Genomic DNA, 8,812 nt, shown 5'->3' with positions numbered 1-8,812 from the left:
AAAACCAACAAGGTCAAACAGTTTTCAAAGTCTCGATTGATCAAATAAATTGTTTGTATGATCAAGATATCCAGCTTTATGCACAATTCTGACGGCTGGTTATTGAAGTAAACAGAGAGGATGCAGTGAACTCTTAGAATTATTTCTCCAAATTTCTATACGGTAGTGAAATTTGGTCATGTTCAGGAGCAGTTCAATAAATATCTACCGTTGTATTCTAATATATGTTTAGATTTATTTCTTTAGTTTCCCCACTGTCGTATCTATTTCCTAACAGTCTTCAGAGTTTTTCCTCTTTAATTGTTTTACATTGAGATCAGCTCATTTTTGTTCCCATCAGAGAGAAGGATTGAGTGTGGGATCCTTTCCATGGTGGATTTTTGTGATTTTGCAGGTTGGAATTCCTGCTGCCAACTCTGGATCCACGTTTCTGTATCTGTACAGTCAGCTGGGTATGTTGGCTTTTTCTGTCCTATTTTTAATGATGTTAGTTCATACTTCCCAAAATCTTGATGGTCACTACTTTTAGAAGGGATTCTGAAAAGCTCTTTGACTGGCTTGTCACCAAGAGTTTGTCTGCCATGGAGGGGAGGGGGGGCACAGCTGGGTTGGGGAACCATTTGGTGGTTTGACCCCCAATCCAATCTTTTATTCTGAGTGCCACGCAGGCCAGGGAAGGTCCCATTTTTAGAGTTCTGGATTTGAACTCACGACCTTCCAGTCACAGGGCGGACACTATTCCACAAGGCCACTGAGCTGCTAGAGACCAGCTATATCCTGCAGGTGGGTTACCCACAGCCCTGCAGTGGAATGGCCTCAGGGAACAAAGACTGTTTCCCCGTTCTTTGGTTCTCTCTAAACTTTAACTGTAGAAGTCACTGCCTCTGAATACTGAGTGATGGGCAGATCTTTATTTTGTGGAAGGAAGTGGCTTTGTACACAATAAACTTCATGGCTTTATATCGTAAGGAATTACTCTGCAGCTTGATTTGTAGTTGTGTTTTTTTCTTAACAGCAGTTTACAAGCATTTGCAGCCTTGAAACACAGATATGCCTTACTGCCTGGTATCTTAGCAACCAAATAAAACAAGTTTTTTATTTAAAAATCCTACTGTCTGAAATCTCTAGAACTAAACTGATGAAATAAAAAAACACTACATGAAATATACTCCTATGATTTGATGTATTTAGACTACTTTTAATATGGAATAGTCCTATGTGGCACAAAAGGCGTTTATCATTAACTGATTGTCCCAAAGATAATTATTGGATAAACTACAAAAAATGAAAAACTAAAATACCTACAATGAAAAGACATGCCTTACTAAAGGTTGTCTCAGCACCTAAATAAAACATGTTCTCTTTCAAAACCCTACTGTTTCTAAATCTCTAAAACTAAACTCATTAAATAAATAAATAGAAATAAATAAAATCAAAATAATTAGGGACACAGTTAAGTTTGATTAAAATCCTGTTTTTCTAAGCTTTTTTTTCATGACAGTAAAGTCAAAACGTAAGAATAAATACCCAAACCTACAGGGATAAAAAGCTAAACTCTTAAACTACAAAAAATGAAAAACTAAACTAAAAACATCCCTCTCTAAGCTGTCACTGTGAAAACATTTTGGATGTTGCATACAAAATGGAACCAACTGCACCAACTGCACAGACTGCCCCTACAGTGTACATCACTTTAGCAAATACAGATGGTTTCTGTGAACCACTGGCTGGTTGGGAAGAGTTCTCTCTGAACTGTGTTCTTAAATCATCCAGTTCTTCCCTAAGAGAGCTAATAATTTGATCCTTTTCTTTTCTTAGTGTTGTTTCCTCTTTAAGATTTTCCATAAGTAATTTTATCTGTTCTCTTTCCTGTTGAAGTTGTTCCCTAAGGGATTTATTCAGTGCTCCTTCGGTTTCTGCCAAATTGCCTCTGTTCCGTATTTGCTCTTCTGATGGCAGTATAAAATTATTCATTTTTTCTTTTAGAATGAGTATCTCTTTGTCTTTGAATTGAATGTGTTGTCTTGACTCTCGTTTGCTCTTTATCTTTTGAGTCTCTTCCGTATCTTTTAGCTTCTCTTGCAATCATAACATGTATAAACTGCCTTCGTTGACAATGTTTCTTGAATTGGGGTGTATGTCAAATGATGTCATCAAAACCAGAGTGAGTGCAGGTGATGTCATCAAAAAACTATCTGATGTAATCAAAACCAGAATGAGTGCGTGTGATGTCATCAAAAAATTATCTGATGTCATCAAAACCAGAATGAGTGCGTGTGATGTCATCAAAAACAGGAAAAGTATCATGGCCCTTTGCTGTGTGTGGGATGTCATCAAGATTTTAAAAAACACCAGAGCCTTGGTTAACTGTACTTCACACTGCAAAGATGGCTCACCATGGACAACATGGCGTAAAGACGTGTTTCCCGGGGCTCAGCAGAGCAGTTACATATATATTATTTTAAAGCACATTTATCCTTTTGTTTCCCTATCAGCCTCAAGTATGCTTTTGAGGCTTCAAATAACCGAAATGTCAACAGCCTATCCTTTTTTGCCGAGTAGAGTCCTTTTTTTAACTTTGAAGAAGGCCGCTGCAAAGGCGCCGAGTTTTCCTCCTGCTTCCCGGTCGGTTAGCAGTGCTAGCCTCAACATCATCATCTAATTTGGATTCCATAAGCACTCTTTCACTGTTTTAGTTACACATAAGACATAACATAACTGTTTGACCACCACTGTTTGATTCCAAGAGTGTGTTCATTTATTTATTCATCCCAGAAATGGGGGTTACATTTGTTTTGCGTTTGACTAAATAAAAGCAAAATATGCTTTAAGTTGTCTGCAGTTTGTACTTATTGCTTTCCTTAAGTAGGGGGTCAGAAAAATGTGAAGATCGAATAAAAAAAATTAAACCAGAGATTTTATTTTCAGGCCATATCGCCCAGCCTTACCACAAGGAAATACCAGTGCCTGAACTGGAGCTTTGTAAACCTCTGCCCAGTCTTCTGCTCATTGCCAAAAACACGAAAATCGCCATTCCTCAAAGTTCACCACAAAAAAAATTGCAGCCAAGCTGTAGGTCGTGTGGCCATCCCATAATGATGTTCAAAGGTTCTTTGGGATACCTCTAACACCTGTGTTTTGGTTTCGTTGCTCTTATTTGAAATATTTCTTTTTAGCCCCATAAGCGATTTTCGGCCCAATCATTTTTTTGACAGGAATGCTTGCCGTGATGTCATCATCTTGCGGGGGGAGGGGGTGTGTGTGACGTTCTCTTTGCCGAAAATTCATTTCACATTTATCCCAGGTGTGTGCCAATTTTGGTGAGTTTTCGGGTATGTGGCGAGGGTCCGATTTTCGCTCAAGAAAGGAGAAACATAAAAATAATGAAACAAAGCAGGTTCAATATAGAAGTGTAGCAGCCCATGCAATGTTCTGTGTTCATGCATATACCATTGCAGTTACGATAGTGGGACTGTAGGGGGCCTGTGTTCTTCTGTGCAAGACTTATAATAAAGAGACCTGTGGAGTGAATAGGCGAGTGTGTCTAAGTGCCATAATGCCATTATTTCATTCACATTTTCCGACTGGAAGGCCGGCTACATTGGTGGCAGCGGTGGTTTTATTTTTTTGTCAAGCGACTCTGGACAGTGTGTTGCTGAAGAATAACTTCACAGCTTGTAGCAGTAGCAAATTTTTTTTCTGGAGCTAGCTTGTCAACCATGTGGGTCGGAAACGAGGACCTGTTGAAACCATGCGCAGGACATGCCGGCAGGCATTTCCCCTGCGGGGACTTTCAAATTTATCTGCCTGCTCCATTCGCTGGAGATGATGGACAGACTTTCCAGAGCTGGATCAAACAGCTGGAGGTGGCTGTCGGTGCAACGGCGGCAGGACAACAGCCACTTAGAAGACTTTCAGTCGGGGTTTAGGCCTCACCACAGCATGGAAACTGCTCTCGTTAGAGTCTCTAATGACTTGTTATTGGCCTTAGAAAAGGGACTACTTTCTATTCTGGTCCTGTCAGACCTCAGTGCAGCCTTTGACACTATCGACCACAGTGTTTTACTCCAAAGGTTAGAGCTTGACATAGGGATCAGAGGATCTGCCCTCCAGTGGTTAAAATCCTATTTATCCGATAGGTATCAGTTTGTTCATGTAAATGGACATTCCTCTCAGTGCAATCGAGTTAACTATGGAGTCCCACAGGGCTCAGTTTTAGGACCCATCCTGTTTATGCTTTATATGCTACCCCTAGAAAACATAATCAGGAAACGCAGCATTAATTTTCATTGTTATGCTGACGATACGCAGTTGTATATATCCATGAAACCTGACCAGAATGACAAATTAGGGAAACTGAATGCCTGCATTAGAGACATCAAGACCTGGATGACAATTAATTACCTCCTCCTGAACCCAGAAAAAATTGAGGGTCATTATACTAGGTCCTAAAAACCTCAGAGATACTCTGTCTGATCAGATAGTCTCACTGGATAGTGTAAGTATAGCCCCCACCTTGGGTTTTTATTTGACCAGGATTTATCATTTAAGGCTCACATATTTCAGGCGTGTAGAACTGCCTTTTTTCACCTACGGAATATTGCTAAGATCAGAAATCCACTTTCTAAGAGTGATGCTGAAAAACTCATTCATGCATTTGTTACGTCGAGGCTGGATTACTGTAACTCTTTGTTAGCAGCGTGTCCTAAGAGTTCCTTAAGACGTCTCCAGCTTGTTCAGAATGCATTGTTAGCAGGAACTAGCAGAAGAGATCACATCACTCCTGTGTTAGTTTCGCTCCATTGGCTCCCAGTTGATTCTAAAATCAAGTTCAAGATCCTCCTGTTAACCTATAAGGCCTTACATGGAATGGCCCCGTTCTATATTAAGGACCTCATAGTCCATTACCATCCAAACAGAACACTTCGCTCACAAAATGCAGGACTGCTTGTGGTTTCTAGAATTAGTAAAAGTACAGTTGGAGGTAGAGCGTTTAGCCACCAAGCCCCTGTCTTATGGAATAAACTCCCAGCTCATGTTAGAGAGGCCGATTCAGTTTCTACATTCAAAGTTAGACTGAAAACATTCCTCTTTGGACAGGCTTATTGTCAGACTAGCTAGTATTCAGAGATTATTTAACTTAATGTCAATGTGTTTGAATAAAAATTAACAACAGTATCTATTTGTTTTAAAAGGCTGCTAGAAGTTGAAGCTGGGGTAACTCTGGTGTTCTCGGGTTCTGTCCTCTTTTTTCTCATCTACTTCAACCCTTCCTCTCTTCTGTATTCTTGATCATTATTCATCATTTAGGTCTCCATACCTCTGTTTGGTGCAGTGTGATTCATGTACTGTCCCTCTACACCTGGCTGTGAATCCTGTCTCCGGCTCTATTCCGGGGCCCCGGCGGCCCCTTCAACTCCGGCTGGATGAAGCTCGTCTGCTGGACTTTAAATATGTAGTTGTAGCGTTAGATAAGTTCATTCTTCTCTATGAGTTCTGGTAATCACCTGTCCATCCTGGGGGTGGATCCCTCCTTCATGTGGGCACCCCTGAGGTTTCTTCGTGTTTTCCGGAATCCGTTTTTTTAGGAGTTTTTCCTTACAGCAAAGGGGTATCTAAGTGCAGGGATGTCCAGTTTAGCTTAGTCAGTTTGTTAGTTCATTAAAGTATTTTACTATTGAATTCTATGTGTTCATGATCCTTTTGATTGTATGTTTAACAATTTCAGTTACCGTCACAAAGCCCATTGAGACGACTGTTGTTATGATTTTGGGCTATACAAATAAAATTTAATTGAATTGAACAGCTTTAAAGTGTTCTTCATTGAGGAATATCTATGGAAGAAGCGTAAACATTTTTTCTGCAGTAGTCTTTCTAAACTGAGACAGTTGGAGCCCTTTTTTTCATGATGAGTGAACCAAAAGACACGGGGACAGGTGCTCAATCCCTTCAACAGTCATAATTAATGTTCTTAATTCCCCCAAAACGTTGTGCTTTGAAATGTTATGGGGACCAATATTGTGAAATTTAGTGCATTTTTACTCTAAAAACAATTCTTATCTGTAAACTTTCATATTTGGTGATTTTGGAGATTTGTTCTCTTTGTTCAGAGAGAAAATCATCGCAGCAAACATGGCTAAAATGTCCAAGATGGTGGCCGACTGGGTGAGAGAACCGGGAGGCCAAACAGAAGCAGAAGGAGGAGAAGGCGCGCCGAGAGAAGCTGCTGGCCGAGGCCAGGGAGCGCTTCGGGTTCTCGGTGGACCGACACAGCCTCAAGTTCCTGGAGATGGTAACAGAAATTGAGAAGGAAGAGAAAAAGAAGAAGAAACTCCTGAAGCGCAGACTAAGAGAGGAGCAGGTCTAATTCCCACTGCCCCTTCATAGCCTGCGCTGACTTTATCCATTTCCTGGGGTTAAATAGGATTCACCTACTGGACTAAAATATCAACTTCTGTTCAAACGTATTTATTAAATCTGAGGTTGCAGATGAAACTGCTCCTTAGGTCTGGAAAAGCTTTTAGTCTTTATAAGAAGCCTCAGAGAAATAAATAAATGTTCTTTACCTCTGTATTTACTTTTTTGCTGATTTTTTTTGCATTCATTTTAAAATGTTTGAAATGTTTTTAAGAAGAATGAAAGTAAAACTTTTCAACACACCTTTGCTATGAATTGACTTCTTGTCATTCTTTTACCCAAACTTGACGTTTTTATGCTCTGACAAGTTTTTAGAGAGTTTTTACAAACATTTGATTTACCAGGCGATGCCTAATTTTTTTGTAATTTAAATTAAGCACGTCCTGCAATGATGAGACAATGGAAAGAAACCCATTTTTAATCTTTTCAGAGTTTTCCTGGTTTCTTTAGTGTTCATATCATTTAAGGTTGTCAATTCAAACACGGGTCCTCTCTGTTTTCTTTTTTTGTGTCTTATTTTCTGATTTTTCTATTGTTTTGAACAGCTAGGGCAAAGAGATGATGCTTGACATCGGTGACCGTATTTTAATGAAGTCCTCAAATGGGAAATGTGTTGAATTTATTTAATGTTTTTCTGCCCTTATTGAGCTCCAAAGATATGCAAAGTCCAATTCGTGGCACTGGCCAAACCACTAGGACTGATGGAAGGTTGTGTACTCCCCAAGGACGCTTTGACACGGGCAGAGCAGAAGCTGAACATCCGCCTGTCCGATACCTTCTAGTAAAATTTTTATCTTGGAGATTAAATGAAACCAGGGATGCAAACAAATTTGAAAGTTGAAATGTCTTTATTACTATTAAGAAATTTTATTGTTTTACTTTAGAGACGAATAAGCCACTCATTAGATTCTTGCTGATTTTGAGAAGCAGAAGAGGTGAAAATCATATATTTAGACTGAAATGATGGAATTTCAGGCTGAACTGTTTCGCAAAGCTGGATATCTAGTCTGAAGTAGTAGACCTGGTAATTGGTGGTAACCAGCTACTACCAGCAACCTTTGGTTTAATAAAGTATGATGTGGGCTACATTATGAAAAATGTTTTTTTTTAAACATCATAGACCATAAATGAATTGCAATTTTAGTATTTGTCAATTTCTATATCTTTTATTTTGGTCTCAATTTCTTCAGTGTACATTTTTGTTTTGCTCATCTGAGCTGACATCTGGCTCAAAACTGTACCTCTGGATAGCCCCAATCTTGCTCGGTTGGGAGTCTGAGGGACTAGCAGTAGAGCATGTAAATAGAGAACTCTCAGTAAGGGGAAAGGGGGAGGGGGGTTCTCCACTCACAACTCAGAGGTGAATTTCTAAAGAACTCCTGCCGCTCTGCAGAAAATGTGTCCTATAAAATGACAAGTTTGTATTTAATTTGAGCTAAAACGGCATAATCAGAATTAAAAGACCACTGGGAATGCTTTGAAAATAAATCAAAAGATGATCATAGTGGGAGTTTAAATCCACACACAGGTCCTCCCACCTGCCTTAAAAAAATAACATGGCTCTAACATTGGATAAAAAAAACGAATCTATAATGACATTGAGGCAACTTTTTTTTTTAAATGACCATCCGCAGTTGGTTATAACAGAAAACGAATCCAAATAAGCTCTTATTTTGGAGACGGGAGTCACTGGTAAATAGCTCCTTCCTGAAACCAGCCTCATTGTCCCTCTTGATTTGCTTGAAGTTTAGAAATGAAATGTGCAGTCTTGGTAAACACACACCTGTCACAGTGACATTTTTCTAACAGGTTCAGTCACCATCAACTTTTGTTTCTTAAAAAAATGTTTGAATGACTTAAAGATAGTTTTTGCAGGGTCACATACATTCAGTACGAGCTTTATCAGCAGGTGAAAACTCAAAAGTGAACCACATCGGTAGAGATCGTCAGGTACTTTTTCTTTTTCCACAGCAAGTATCCTGCGCCAAGTGGTTTAGATGAAACGGTGATTGAGTTCAACTGCCGTTTAACTTTGGAGGTTAAAAGGTATTTAATGCTCCACCTAGGCCGCCCTTTGACATGTGACCAACAGGCTTAAGGAGACTCCGGTCAAGGCAGGCTAAGAGTCTTTAAAGCTTCATATGCTGTTCCACACTCTGAAGTGGAACAGGAAAACAGCATCACCTATACCTCTGAGAGATGAAACATCACTGGTGGCTCTTGAAGTTGTGGAGATTTCGTGTGACAGGACTTCTGCTGGTCCTGGGGGTCACCTCACTGACCATCCTTCTGAGCACTTATTTTCTGAAACATTTAGGGTAAGTAGAAAAAAAAACACTTCCCTAAGCATTGACTTCTTTTTGTTCCTTTTGATTGTGTGGTTTGGTTTCCCCAG

This window comes from Oryzias latipes, chromosome 8, assembly GCF_053564925.1.
Source record: "Oryzias latipes strain Hd-rR chromosome 8, Olatipes_Hd-rR_3.1".
Classification (NCBI taxonomy): domain Eukaryota; kingdom Metazoa; phylum Chordata; class Actinopteri; order Beloniformes; family Adrianichthyidae; genus Oryzias; species Oryzias latipes.
The sequence above is the reverse complement of the archived record's forward strand: the minus strand, read 5'-3'. Positions refer to the sequence as shown.